Source organism: Vanacampus margaritifer, chromosome 15 (assembly GCF_051991255.1).
Source record: "Vanacampus margaritifer isolate UIUO_Vmar chromosome 15, RoL_Vmar_1.0, whole genome shotgun sequence".
Classification (NCBI taxonomy): Eukaryota; Metazoa; Chordata; class Actinopteri; order Syngnathiformes; family Syngnathidae; genus Vanacampus; species Vanacampus margaritifer.
The window spans coordinates 11138133-11152746 of NC_135446.1; the positions used below are offsets into that span (position 1 = coordinate 11138133).

At 39.1% G+C, this 14614-nt stretch overlaps 1 long non-coding RNA gene across 4 annotated transcripts in view; it reads right to left on the bottom strand.

Annotated features, from left to right (window-relative positions):
* The window catches only part of LOC144035283 (uncharacterized), a 100339-nt gene that overhangs the window by 64444 nt on the left and 21281 nt on the right, over positions 1-14614 (bottom strand). For 2 of the 4 annotated variants that reach the window (XR_013288405.1, XR_013288404.1), the window contains exon 3: positions 979-1129. This is a non-coding gene — a long non-coding RNA (uncharacterized LOC144035283). Of the gene's footprint in view, positions 1-405; positions 477-978; positions 1130-10739; positions 10809-14614 lie in introns of those variants that run through there. The other 2 variants (XR_013288406.1, XR_013288403.1) reach the window with 2 other exon arrangements.

Below are 14614 nucleotides of genomic sequence, written 5' to 3' on the forward strand. Positions count from 1 at the left end.
GCAAGAATTCCTTTCGTGCTCCAAAGTTTCTTTAGTGCATGACCAATAAAAAATTCCCATCGAGAAATTTGGGCAGATTTCGGCTAGCTTTAATGTTGATTTCCATTCATCTCCAGCTCCGAGATCTATCTGGGATGTGCTTGGCATGCTCTGCTGACTCACGTCCTCCTTCTCTGCCTGCTCCAATTACCGTGAGAGGAGAACAACATCTGCTGCAGCTTTTGCCAGCATTTGTGACTGTAATGGCATCATAGGTACAATTCATGTTCACTCATTAAAATCCCACCAAAAGGTCCACAGTCACCAGGGGAGGGTTTCAAGATCCCAGGATGGTTTTATAGACAGGGAAAGGTGCCTAATGCATCCACTGTGATAAGACAATATGATGACAGAGCTTTAACAGTTAAAAAACAGTTGTTTTGTTTTACGCTGATCCTGTTCATGTTTGTAGTTCATTGGAGCTTATCCCAGCTAACCTAAAAGGTGGACAGGTTGCCAGTTAATTGCAGGGCACATATAGACAAACATGTACACTTGTTGTACATTCATGCAGAATTTAGAGTTTTCAATCATGTTTTTGTAGCCGACGACAATGTCATGAAAGCCAAATGGATTGATAGATAGATAGATAGTGTCTAAAAATGTACATATTAGAAATGGTGTTAGCAATCCTCTAAATTCATAGCTATAGCTGATCTTGGCGAACGACTACATTTTCTTGGTGATTCAAAACTCAATTGTAGCTACTACAGGACTGGCTCGTAAGAAATTGAAGCGGATAAATGTTGTTTATGAAACATTTGTTGTTCTCTGTCCCTCTCAGACACGACGCTTGGGGTAGCACCATTTTTTCCCTCTCATTGGTCATCATAAGCACAAGATAGGCTGGCAGCCGACTCCATTAAGCATTTGTTTCCATGAACCTTTGCCCATCTTGGCATTCAACCCACCATTTTTTTTTTCTTCTCAGGAGCTTACCTCCATCTGTTTCCATCTTGTGCGTCATTAGTTTGATGGGAGAGTTTCCACTTGGAAACTTTTATTGCAAGGTAGTGGCGCATCATTTTTGTGGCTTTTGCCCGCTTCCTTCTTTTATGTTGCCAGGTTGCAGCTTTATTAGGAACATTTCCTGAATAGATAGAGAAAAATGTGATATCATGACTGCATTCTATGACATTATGACTTTCAGAAAAGATTGTTATGTTCATTTTGAATAACCAAAGCAGAGAAAGTTCAAAATGAAATAAAGAGTGACATAAAATGGGAATTAATTCATTAAAATGTATCAAGGCAATTAAAACTAGAAGAAAAGGTGAATGAATCATTTCAGAATTAATTACACCATTTTTAACTTAACTTGCATTTTCTGAGGCAAGTTCATGAAGCGAATGATTTTATTAAAACTTCAGTAAAATAACGTGAAGTCAGTGAGTTAAAATAAAGCAATTACATAAAACATTCAAATTTCCCATCGGACTTTTATTAATTTAATGGAATTATTTATTCATCAACAGACGAAGAACATCATAACCTCTAACTTGCATTCTATGGCACATGGAAATTATGCAAATTCGGGCATTTCAATTCCAATAAAAATAATTAGAATGTAGGAATTAATTTAAACAGGGATTTCTGATGAACATGTCCGTCCCATTTCTCCGAAGCAATAGAATGTGAATGAAAATGTCAGATTTTTATTTAATTTGAAGGTGAAAGATGATTTGAAAAAATGCAACTTATCTTTTTTTTAATAGTTTATATTAGTTTTGGTTTGTTTTATTTAGTTTTACTTGACATCAGATAGATGAGGTCTTTGAGTTGGCGGTTGGACTGGTCGCTCGTGAGGCAGACACAAGTTCACGATGCTTCCCAAGGAAATAACGTATGAGTGGATAATAAATATGCCCCTCTTGATTTCAAAAACATGAAGGGGGTGGGGAGGAAGCAGGCCATGCATCAGGGGATGTTGAAGGAGAGGCCAGACGAAGTTCAATTACATTTCTACATTTTTTTCTGAACGCATGTTCTTGATCAGTGATTCTCACTGTGGGCTCCCTCTAGTGGTACTCAGTGTGTGGCATGTGGTGACGTTCTTAGCAATGCATACCAAATGTCATTTTACAGCCAAAATCACTGAAGGAAAAACTAGTGGCTTTTCTTTCCAGGAAACATTAGTACCATACATTTGCATTATTCCATAAGAATATATATATATTTTTATATATATTTTTATAATCATGTCAAATGAATGGAAATGACATTAACAAATTGCAGCCTGAATAGAATGACACCAATAAAAGAAAAAAAAAATTGCCACATTTTTTTGCTTTACTTTAATGGGCGGTCACAATTACTCAGTAAGCTGCAGTAGTCATTCTTCACAGAGGCTAAAGAATATACGCCTTCTTGATAGTGTTTTGAATGCAACAGCTCTTGCTGCATTTTTTAATATTAACATTCTACTGATATAATGTATAATAAATCGGAAAATTGCTCGTTGAAGCCGCTCTGTTATTATCTTGAAATGATCTGTGGAGATACAATCATGCCCACTGCTTTGGGGCTCGGTCCCCTTTTATCTCGTCAGTGAACATGACTGGTGTTGTGTGAATGAAATGATAGCGCTGCATGTATATATGTGTTTGTGCGCGCTGATGTGCTGCCGCTCAGACGCTGACAGAAAGGCTGATAGCCGAGCGCTGAAGCTCCATCCATCAAACGGGCAGGCTCATCAATCTGCAGCTAACTCTCCTCCACTCGGCCGCCGACGCTTGTCACGCTGTTTTCTCTGATAACACACCCACACTCACTATATAGATACAAGTTGTGCTTTTATGAAATGTTGATCCACCTGAACTAGTGTGGAGTGTCAAAGTGACGATAAATCAGACATAGTGCAGGTTTCTGACGCCAGTTCGCTTCTAATCCCGTCGGCAGTAAAGCATAAACGCATTCAGTTCAGTGTTGATTATGTCCGAGAACGGTAACAAATGATTGAACTCTGTGATTCCCAAAAAGTTGTACAAAAGGTACAAAAGAATCACCCACAAGACAGTTCAGTTATCTTCGCTGCCTGAGCCCTGAGCAACTGTGATGTCATCTTCAGTCGACAGCAAGTGACAAAATGGCCGCCCCATGAGATGGATAAAAATTGCTGGGCTTCATAACTTTTATTCCACAAATCTAATATTAACTCATTCACTCATTTTCACTGAAGCAACCCCCTTTGCTCCCGGGTGTTTTACTGGATTTTGACTGATTTTGCTAGGCCCAGAGAATATTGTGTTCGATTGCTATAAAAAACATGGAGCCTACCAAAAGAAAGATTAGAGTCTCTTCTTTCATCAGGAAAAAAAGTAATATTTCTATCTGTTTCCGTTTTGCAGCAATTAGCATTAGACTATAGCTACTATAGTTTCATCATTATTCACAACTGTTTAAAACTGTGGGAAAATCAGCTTGTTTGCAACATGGCCCTGGTTGATCTCTTATACTCTGCTGCTACCTGCTGGCCGTTTTTGTAATTACTACCATTGCTTCACCCGTTATCTAGCATTAAAAAAAACACCAAAAACTATAAATACGTCTTTGGGACGCTTAAAATATTTAAAATAGAACATATTTATATGTTTTGGGGAGCAAATGAGTTTTAATCAGAATGTCATGTCAATGTCATAGACTAGTGAGGTCACATATAACATATTATTGTCAAGAAATGTTTAACGTTGACTTCCACGTTAATGTCATCTTAGCTCGTAAGTGGTATTTTATTTTGAAATAACTTGGTCAGAACCATCAAAAAGCCCAAAATGGCACCCACGGGTAATATGCTTTTAAACATTTATTAAGGTCAAAATCTGTGTTTCACTTTTATGAAAAATACACACTGGGGTGGTTTTGGATTACAATCATTTTACACAAGTGCTACTTTATGACCACAAAAGATAAAATTCCAATTCGGTCTGGCTTGTGTTCAGCTCGCTGAAGGCTTTTGAACTGCAATCTAAAGAAAAGTTTTGTGGCTCTTAACAGCTCATACAAATTAAACCATAACTTGTTTTGCAAAACAGAAAGCAACACTGTGGAGAGAAAGAGCCTCTACAGTATATCTGTACTTTGATGAAATAATCAGGCCATGCTTTTTCTGTAGTCCTCACTAGTGTTATGGGTGAGCTGGAGCCTGGAGCCAGGTAAATTTGGGCAACAGTCGCAGTACATCCGGCACTGGGTGCCAGCCAATCAGAGACTTAATTGAATCTAACCAGTGTGGAAAACCCCAGAAAGCCCATCCGTGATCTAACTACAGTTTTCATTGTCTGTTCTCCCTGTCTGACGACTAAATAGTAGGTGCAATCTGTGGAGAGGGCAGCATGGGTATTGGGTTGTTGGCTGACAGATGATAGCCAGGACTGCAGCTAATTTGCAACTTGTCAATTATCAAGGGTGCACGCCAAAGACAAAAACAATTTAACAGGACTGCCGTTCAACCGACTCGCGTCTTGACAGGTCGAAATCCCGCTGGGACGCGTATCAGTCAGCAAAAACGCACCACCACGACGGCTGATGGAAGCCCGACTCAGCAGTTTGAGCGGAAAGGAAAAAAAAAAGGTGTAAAGCTGCTCAGGGAGGGGGATTCAAACACATGCCGCTGTCAAAAGTGAAGTGATTGTTAAATAAGGCCTTACGACTGTAATGCTAGTTTTATCTCCATTTAAATTGCTGTCATAATACAACATGTCATTGGAGCGGCGTTTAATTTGATCCTACTTGAAATGTTATGTCATTTTGTCTTAGAACTGTATTACTTTTAGATGTTATCGTGCCTGCAGGTGTTACTTATGCAGAAAAGGGAGATCATAACACCATGTTGCCTCATTAATTATTATGCTAACAGTCATTATTACTTGTCAAATCCCAATATTGCAGCGTGTGGGGGGAAAAATGTGAACGTTTTAAGAGAACATAGCTTCCAGGAGCACAGGAAGCCCTCTGCGGTGATCCAAATGGGCTTGGGGTGACTCATAACATTGGCGGATGGATGAATAACAATGAGTTCATCAAGCTCAACATTACAAAATGGCATTTAGGGCTGCCTCTGAGCCATGTGAGCTTGCATCGCATATTGGTAAGCTGATACTTGCTGATAAGCAGTAAGAATTCCAGGATTTTCATTATCTAATGCAACAACATGAACCACAACCTATCCAAGAAGCTGCACTGTGGATTTATTTTTAAGCACACATAAAATGTGACATGATATAAACAAAACAGGATCTACTTCTGAAAATAGCGCAGCTCTCGTCTGGTTTTCATCTTGCTTAAAAGACATGAATGATTTTGTGTCAATACAGAACTTTCAATCTGAGCAGACCAAAATTACATGTGGAGTACCACACGGCTCCATTTTGGGGCCTCCTGTGTTTAACATAGCATGCTTCCACTTAGATAGAAAATGAGAAAATAAATGACCATAACTAGGGGCTTCAATTAAAACACACTTTGGCAGTCTGGCCACTAAATCAACATACTGTAAAACTTCATCATCATCATGCATAGACATCAGCATACCTCAGTTGGGCTTCAATTTGCAGTGTCAGTGCATTTTCTTATTGCCTTAGTGCCTTGTGAGCCTCAACAAGTGGCGTTAAGTAGAACCTGACAAGAGAAGAGCCAGAACTGGGGATTGGGGTTTAAGGTGTCTCAGGGTGTTTAAGGTGTCACCTGACACATGCCACTTGTAATCAATGAGAGATCAGTGTTATATTACTTCAACTTTATGTATGTATTATGATTTCTTATGACCTCGAAATAACTTAAAATTTACAATATCAATTAACATTGACAGTGGTCAACTTAATACAAATTAAAAAAAACTATTATGAATGCTGAAAACTTTGTCATGTTTTGTTTTTACCTTATTATTGGTCAGCTTACAATTGTATGAGCAATTAAATATTTAAATATTTTATAATGTTGTTTGACTTGTGAATCAAATGCACGACCTCGTCCCCAAAATGATCAGATGCCTCTTTTTGTTTTTACCTTGTGCCTTTCAGGATAAGATGCCACGGGGAATTCTGGAGAAGGGGAAGACTTCTCATGCTCAACCGGAGGTGTGCAACAATTGACCCGGCACCAGCTGTCACATCCCATAATGTCTGTTGTGTTACCCCGGCAAACGCTTCTGACAGGAAGGTGTGGATAGTTGAGAGCGAAATGTAACGTGTGTGCAGTCAAAGCCAGCAGAGGCCACATATGGCCGCCTGTCTCCCTGAGGTGTTGTCGCGCGCACGCTTACAGACCAGAATAGATTCTTTTCCTTTTTGCTGTTTATTCTGCCTTGACTGTGAGGGCAGCCGCGTCGCACAACCAATCACAAAGTGTATTACTGAAGCTGGTGCAGTCCCCGCAGAAGCAATTACACGGCCAGTCCTGTTTAATTTCATACAGTCAGGAGTCGGCTTGCCACAGTGTTGGAATGTACCGGTCGCTTGCTAGGCTTCTGACGGCAAACATCAGCCAGTCAGTTAGAAGACTTTGACTTTATATATATATATATATATATATATACATATATATATATATATATATATATATATATATATATATATATATATATATAGAGAGAGAGAGAGAGAGAGAGAGAGAGAGAGAGAGAGAGAGAGCGAGAGAGAGCGAGAGAGAGAATTTAAGCAGCAAAACCCAGTCGAGTGAAGATGACATCATGGTTGCTCAGGCAACAACCAATCACAGCTCACATGTTTTCTGAAGCTGAGCTGTGATTGGCTGTTACCTGAGACCTGAGCAACTATGATGTCATTTTCACTTGACAGCAAGTGGCAAAATGGCCGCTCTTTGATATTGACAAAAAAACTGCTTGATTTTGCAGCTTAACTCATATTCCACTAACGCAATGTTAACTAAAATACCATATTTAGACCAGTGGGGCTGCATAGAACACATTATTGTCACGGAAATTCTCTGGGATTGACTTCCCCTTTAAGTACAATGGAAGTGTTACCCAATCATAAATACTTATCTACTGTACACCCCCAGATTTGAACAAGACATCCAAATTTACTTTGATTTACCGTAAAATCCAGTGAATAACACGCACCCGTGAATATGTCCAGTATAATAATACCACAGCCCTCCCTTGATTTCTGCTAATTATTTTGAGAAAAAAAGAAAAAGTATTATTCACAAAATTTTAATGTACTCAATAATTTCCTTTTGTTGATTCATATTAATCTGCATGTGTGCCAATGTACAGTACTCTGTCACATTGCATACTCACGCAATCAAACAGCCCACAGTCTTACACACTACATTCATTAAAATAAATGGAAAGGATGCAGCCTACTGGGTTGTCTTATTGCGTTTTGATTAAAATGCTGTCAGGCTGCGCGTGGAAGACTGCGGGCCTCGGCAGTGTAAACTGTCAAAGTGAGGGTGAGGAAGAGGGGGGTGAGGACGAGGGAGGTTCAAGGAATGTCAGCAGCTCCACAAATGAGATCTGAAGAGGTCCTCGCAACAGAGCAGATGAAGTGACGGATTTCGCGCTAAGAGCTTTCTGGGCGCCTCCATGAGAACACCTACCCTTCAATTTGCATGTGACATTTTCATGAATCTGATGGATGGATTCCAACCCGTTCCAATAAAAATGGCAAATGCTTGCAGATAATCCAGAACGTCTTGTTCGCTTTGGAAAATGACAACAAATAAGTACAGCTTAGAGAACTGACTTGAATTGTATCTTTTAGCCTCTGATAACTGTCCAATTTGGGGAAAATCCAACGCAGCAGAAATTGCTGAACATGAATGAGACTCTCGGAAGGAGTTGGTTTGATGTTCCATGTCTATCAAGGATTTTTCTTACGGGTCACATCTGGTAAAAGGACCGCCGTTACAGGGGAAATTACCTGGAGATGTGGGTGAATTTTGCTATCCAGCATGATTTGTTTGAAATGTCACTATAGAACTAGACAAATTGCAATTTTTGCAGAAATTGCGTGGGAATGCTGAAAAGCTGAATGCTATTGACTGAATGCTAAGATTTGAATGCACGTGCTTATGACGTTAATTAAAAGACGAATTACTAAAGTACTAAAATATGTTTGAACGCAGGTACTTAGTGGTGGAAGGTAAATGCTCTAAACTACTGAGCTATCGTGACTTGTTTGAAAATGTGGCTAATGGTGTATTTATTTTGTTAAGTGTCATCTGGTGCTGTAAGCTAGCATGCATATAATCATTTCAGTTAAATGATAATGCATTTCTTGATATGGTAGTCAGTTGGTATACATGTACATCACTTAGCATATTGGCTATGGATATAATTACAATGTACAGTCAAAGGTGGGTTTGGAACCCTTGACCTCCTGGTTACTGGACAAGGCACTTTACTAGCTGCACCACTGAGCAGCATCAGACAGGTGGGACTTAGAAAAAGTTCAATGTCAGTCCCAATGAAAATGAACGGGAACATTTTTTATATTTAACATTAAATTGTACTAATACTGTAAGTAATGTGAAATCAGACAATATATAACCCGGAAGGCGTGAATTTTTTAAGCAAGTAATTTGAATGGTGTAAATCGGAAGTATTATGTGGGAGTTGTTACATGGCAAAAAAAAAAAAAAAAAAGTGTGGAGAATAAAAATCACAATAAAATATGTAGGAATGCTAACAATGAAACAAAAATGTAAATTTTTCTCAAACAATAGCAAAATCCTAGAAATTGATAGTTGTGTAGTAGTCCCTTCATTTTTCCCAGAGCTGTAGGCCTATGGCAATTATGAAGCCTCATTTTGTTGTTGCCAAGAGTGGCAATTACTCATTTCTAAATCCCAATATGTGACACTCTGGTAACCATAAACAAAGCATATACGGAAGAACAAAAGTTACCGAGACTCGGCAACGCCAGAACGAACATCCTGGGGCTTAAGGATTAAACCCAAATGCGAGGCAACAAAAAAGTGCTCACAGTGTGAAGGTTAAAGCAGCATTGCTCTCATGAGATATGAGTGGGGGAAACAATGGAACTAATTAGACTCACAACTAATGAGGGTACAAGACACAGGTGGACAGGCAGCCGATTGGCTGGAACATAGAGCGAAGGCAGCATGGCTGACCACACACAGGTGGAGCAGCAGGGAATTGACTGGCTAATCAGATGTCTCTCCTCGTCCCGTTGTTTTTGTGCGTGTCCACCTCTGGCAGCACGCCCCTTTCAGCTTGTTTAACGCTGGGGCTTTTTCCAGTTGACCTATCTTGCCAGATTGCATCAAAATGAGGTAGAAGCAGGTAGGCTGCTAGAAGCAAACTGTTGCCCCTTTCACGCTGCCGGTAAAAGATGACATTTTCTGGTGTGAGTGAGGGTTTGAAGAAGCCAATTCGGGAATTTGCCAACTTAGCCTAAGTTAACCCAAGTTAGTCAATTCTTGGAAGTTGGGAAATTGCTTTGGCGTCGAAACGCCATATGCTTGGGGGAAGTTTAAAGGGACATTCAGTGATCCCTAGCGCCATCTAGTGCTGAACTAAGAATTCATTCATTTTAAAAAACGACTGTTTATGTCAATAATATGCTAAAAATATGTTGTATCGCATATTTTTTTCCCCCATTGATTCATAGGTCTAATAATCATAATACATGGCTGTAGTCTCACCTTACTAGAGCTGCCATGTTTCGCCGCCATCTTCCTGCTATGGATGCCCAAAGGACAACTTTGTGAATGTAGTTAGCCCGGGTGGAGCTTGCGTCGAGTGTCGGACCCAATGGGTTCACCTTCCACAGCTGGTCGTCACTAACTCCCGCAATTCGGGCCCGTCGATTGTCACTTTCTGCTTTGCTCTCACAAGCTTTTACTAGCTTTTTTTTTACTAGCTCCTCCCGCTAGTCGCTCCAGCTAATTCTGGCTTGCTCGGTCTTTCGCCGTCACTCGCCGAGATGCTGGTTTGCTCACGCAAAATAAGAATTGGTGGTAGGCTTGCGAAATGTAGTCTCTCTGAGCCACTGTAGTGTGCGTGCTCCTGTGGGCTTTGACCACTAGATGGCGCTAGGGATAACCGAATGTCCCTTTAATGATATAGAGCAAAACAAACATTTACTATTTTAGTCACAACAACGCAAAGAACAAAAACAAAACAAAAAACAGTAGCCTTGTACAAATGTTGCAACCACGAGCATGTAGTTAGCCTAGTTAGTTTAGCTACTAAGCTTGCTAACACCACAGATTGCAACAAGACCTCTTGTGAGAATCATGAGAAGTTGACAGACTGAATTACGCTAACCGAGCAGTTCTCCAGCTCCGGAGTCCATTCCATTCCAAATACAATGTAGATAGAAAACTAACAGTCCAATCAGGCCTATGACAAATCATAGCTGTACTTCACAAAGGATCAATCATCGACATGTCAAATGGTAACAAACTTCCAAGTGTGGCCTGAAGGCAGTTTGTATCCCCGCTACCGATAATCCACAGTGAGATTGACAGCGAGTCTTGCTTGTTTGGTCCTCTGCGAATCTATGCTGAGTGGGCTGGCACACTCGTTACCTCTGCTTGCCAAGAACGCAAAGCACGAGGCGCCGCTAAGCCGCCACAGTCTTACTGTTATTATGAGTGCAAACTAGCAGCCGGACCAAAGAAACGCTTGTTACAGGTGTCAAAAGCAGCAGGTCTAAAAACACTTGTGCCACTAGTGGTCATAGATTGGACAGGAAGAAAAACACACTGACCTTTCCAATGCTTGTTTTGCTTTCCTCACCTCCATGCACACAGTATTGATGAACGACACAGAGCTAGAACTAGAAATTAGAAGAACAGAAAATGTGCTATTGATTTCATGCAATTTTAAGGAAATGCTTTAATGGGTTATACGGACCTTTTAAAATAAGATGTCATTGATTGAAATTTGATGTACTGTATTAAAAGTGCAAGTGGTATCTGTCCTTGGTATCAGTAACTACTTAGGAGTTGAGAACTTTATCGGTCTGAAATTCTTTTTTATTGAATAGCTCTAGTTTTAAACATGAGATGATCAGAAAGTTCCTGTGTGTGTGGTGTCCTGATAAAAGCAGGAAATGCATATTTCATAGGGCTGGGTTTAAAAATAAATTAATAGAATAATCGATTTACTTTTTTGAGCCAGATATCAATTCATAAAATCATGAATCAATTAGTTTAATATCTCCTTTTCTCATAAATTCTTAAGAAAACAGAATTTTATAGGCATTTTTTTTTTTTTACTGTTTTCTTGAAATTTGCTGTTCTTTTTTTTTCCTTACATTTATGAAAGACCTGACTTATTGCACTTTAAGACAAGTCAGAATCTTTTTAATTCATATTTAAAATTAATTAATTTAAATTATGAAACTATTTTAATCTTATCCTTGTTGATGTCAATGTTTGTGTGACACCCAAGTGATTATAAAATGTGTTACTTTTATTAATAAACTAATTAAATTATTTAACCAGTTACTTCTTCTGCAAAATTGTATTTGAATTGAATATTCGCGGAGTTTTTAATCATGTCCTTATGAAGAAATGATGTTCCATAATTAATTGATATCGGATTGAAGTGAATCAAATCGAACAGAACTCTTGTGAATCGAAATCAAATCGATTGAGGAAATTAGAATTGATACCCAGCCCTATTTCATACAAACACATTTTTCCTCACCATGTGTTGGTCTCTCACATTTAAAGTATCAGTTATGATATAAAAAAAACAAAAACAAACAACAACAATATTTATACATATATGTGGTTGTGTACCCCATTTAAAAATTGTGAGATAAATGACAAATGTGTAACCACAAATCACATCGACGGTAATACAAAATAACTACCCTAAGTATTAAATCGGAATATTTATTCCAGGGGCGTTTGCTGGGGAAGGTGAGAGGAAAAACAAGCAATTGAGACAGATGAAACCCGCACAGAGGCGACAGAAGGGGGGGTGAGCGAGTGGATGCAGGCGTGTGTGTGTGTGTGAGGGGGGGGGGGGGGGTCGTTGGAAGAAGGTCGGGCCACCTCATTACGCTGATGGAGTTCACATTATTTCAGTGTCACATCCAGACTGGAGGAATCAGAAAGCGCATTATTTGCCGTGGTCTCCGCTGATCAGCTCCATTCATCAACAGCGGCGAGCTGGCGCATGCATCATTTATTTCAATTATGATCACACCCGCTCGTGTCATGCAGGTTCATGTCTTCTTGTGCTCCATTTACTAGATAAAGCACAATAGCATGTTTTCTCCACACACACACACAAAAAAAAAACATAACTTGTGTTGTATCAAAGTTGTAATTTGACCTAATGGATTATTTTTTATTATCATTTTGCGCCAGGGCTCCCCCTACAGTAATTAAAGGTGCTAATGTGCTAATCCAATTTGGGAAACAAAAATTGCCTTCATGTTATAAATATAAATTATATTTATTCAATTGAACGAGTCAGTGTCCACATACAGTTCAGTAGTATTTAATTTTGAAATTCAATATACTGGATTACCTTTTATAAGGCAATGAATAAGGCCGAGCTCTTCAACACTATTTTTTTTCCCCATGGTTTGCTGAATAATATAGAAGAGCCTAATTGAATGTAATCATGCTTACCAAACCTGTCTGAAAACGGTGTCAGTTATCTAAACAAAAACTTCCCCAGAATTTTTTTTTTTAAGTGTGTGCTCTCGTCACAACACATTGTATGCTCTCCTTCCGTGCAAGTCACGAACTACAAAAAAAGTTTATTACAGTTATATAGAAAATATCGTCACATAAATACTACCAAAAAAAAAAAATACAAGAGGTTTCTGTCTAACAATTGCGTTTTTAAGTGAGTTAGTAGCTAGGTCCAATTCCTTTTCATGCCCAAGTGCCCTGTGGTGTATCATTTAATAGAGTGATTGTGTGACCTTCTGCCCCACCGCGCTCGCTTTCTGAAAAGAAAAACAACAACAACAACATTAACGGCGATTCAATGAGTTATTGATTTCGTGCTTGAACCCAATCACTTGTAATCAGCCAGGATTTTCTGATTTCTTTGGAAATGTTGATGGTCTTGAAAGAATCCTTTGCACAGTCCTGAATTTGAGGTAATCTTGCAAGCATGCTGCTAAAGTGGTCTTGAGCTGTCGTTGAAAGTCTCGTTTCTTTTTTGGCACAATTGACGGACAGGAAATGAAACTACATGATAATAACCTTGGAGCGCACGCACTTTCAGACCATTATGGAACTTGACATGTGACAATTAACACTTGGAAATGGCTCAACATAATTACGACTATGGCGAGAAAGACGTGCTATTAGTGTTTTGATTCCTAGTGTCAAGTTGATTCCATTATACGTTGATTGTGCTTTATGAGGGGGAAATAATGAGCTGGCACGCACAGATACATGATTGATTGATCTGATTAGTTTTTGGCAACACTCATTTAGAGATACTTTTTGGCAAGGCTTTATTTTTCTTCCCTTGTTGACAGTGCGCTTTGGTACAAATTCAATCAGTTGACTTATTTTCTATATGTTGAGAATTAAAAAGGCAATGCATTTTAACTAAAAGGGCCACTCCCAACTTCTTCTTTTTTTTTTTTTAGATAAGATTTTTCAGATATGAAGAATGCCATGTAAAAAAAAATAAAACAATTCAAAACAAAAATCTAAGGTGCCTTAAATGCACAAATTACTCAGTTTCAGGGGGCGGTTCTGTCTCAAACAAATGAGTCAACCACCCAATGGGCTTTTGTTACCATGGTGACCACAATTTTCAAATTTCACTCCCACTTCATCAATACATCACTGAATTACACTCTTTGATCTGTGCATGTGGCATGTAGCGGATGCCGCCAAAAGCTCACGTCAACAATGAAAAACATTTGACTTTAGTTTTAGTTATCGTTAGCTATGCTGTGCAGTGCTGTTACCGCTGTTAGCTATTACCTTTTGGCTTTGTCAGGCTGTTGCTTTTGTGTTGTGCGGCAATAATCCCAGCATTGTTTGAAAAATGTTGGATTTTCAAGTCGTGGGCGGAGAAACTGCGTGGAGACGGAATATAGGGGAGACCGGGGCTAGTTGTATCACGGGTAAGTTGTCACATTGTCATTTTCTTCTCCACCAGAGGGCGCAACAAAAAGGTGGAATACTATAGTTTTCTTGGTAAATGGTCAGGGCTTTTGTGCTATCTGAGAAGAGAATAACTAACATTGTGAGCTGAGATGAGGGCCAGTTATCTGTTTTGCACAACCCAAAGTAAAAATTTTCAAATTCATATATTTTGAAACAGGTGATATACATAGACAAATTCTAGCAGCAAATCATGTGGAATCGTTAGATGAGAGATTCAAGCATCTTGTCATGCCTCAGTCACTGTTCTGTTTTAAGCTAACTTCAAACTAGAACAAATATTAGCCAACATAGTGGTTTGGGGAAAATTGTCTCAGTCATTCTGGGGTTTGTTGTCACATATGCAAAGAATGGGCCAATGAAAAATGTATCTCCTGGCAACTTGGTTTACGTATGCCAGATTGTTGACAGAGTGAGGAAATTAATTTGGCAGGTTTTGTTTCATTGTTTAAAAATGGATTTTCCAGTTGTTGATGGAACTGCAGTA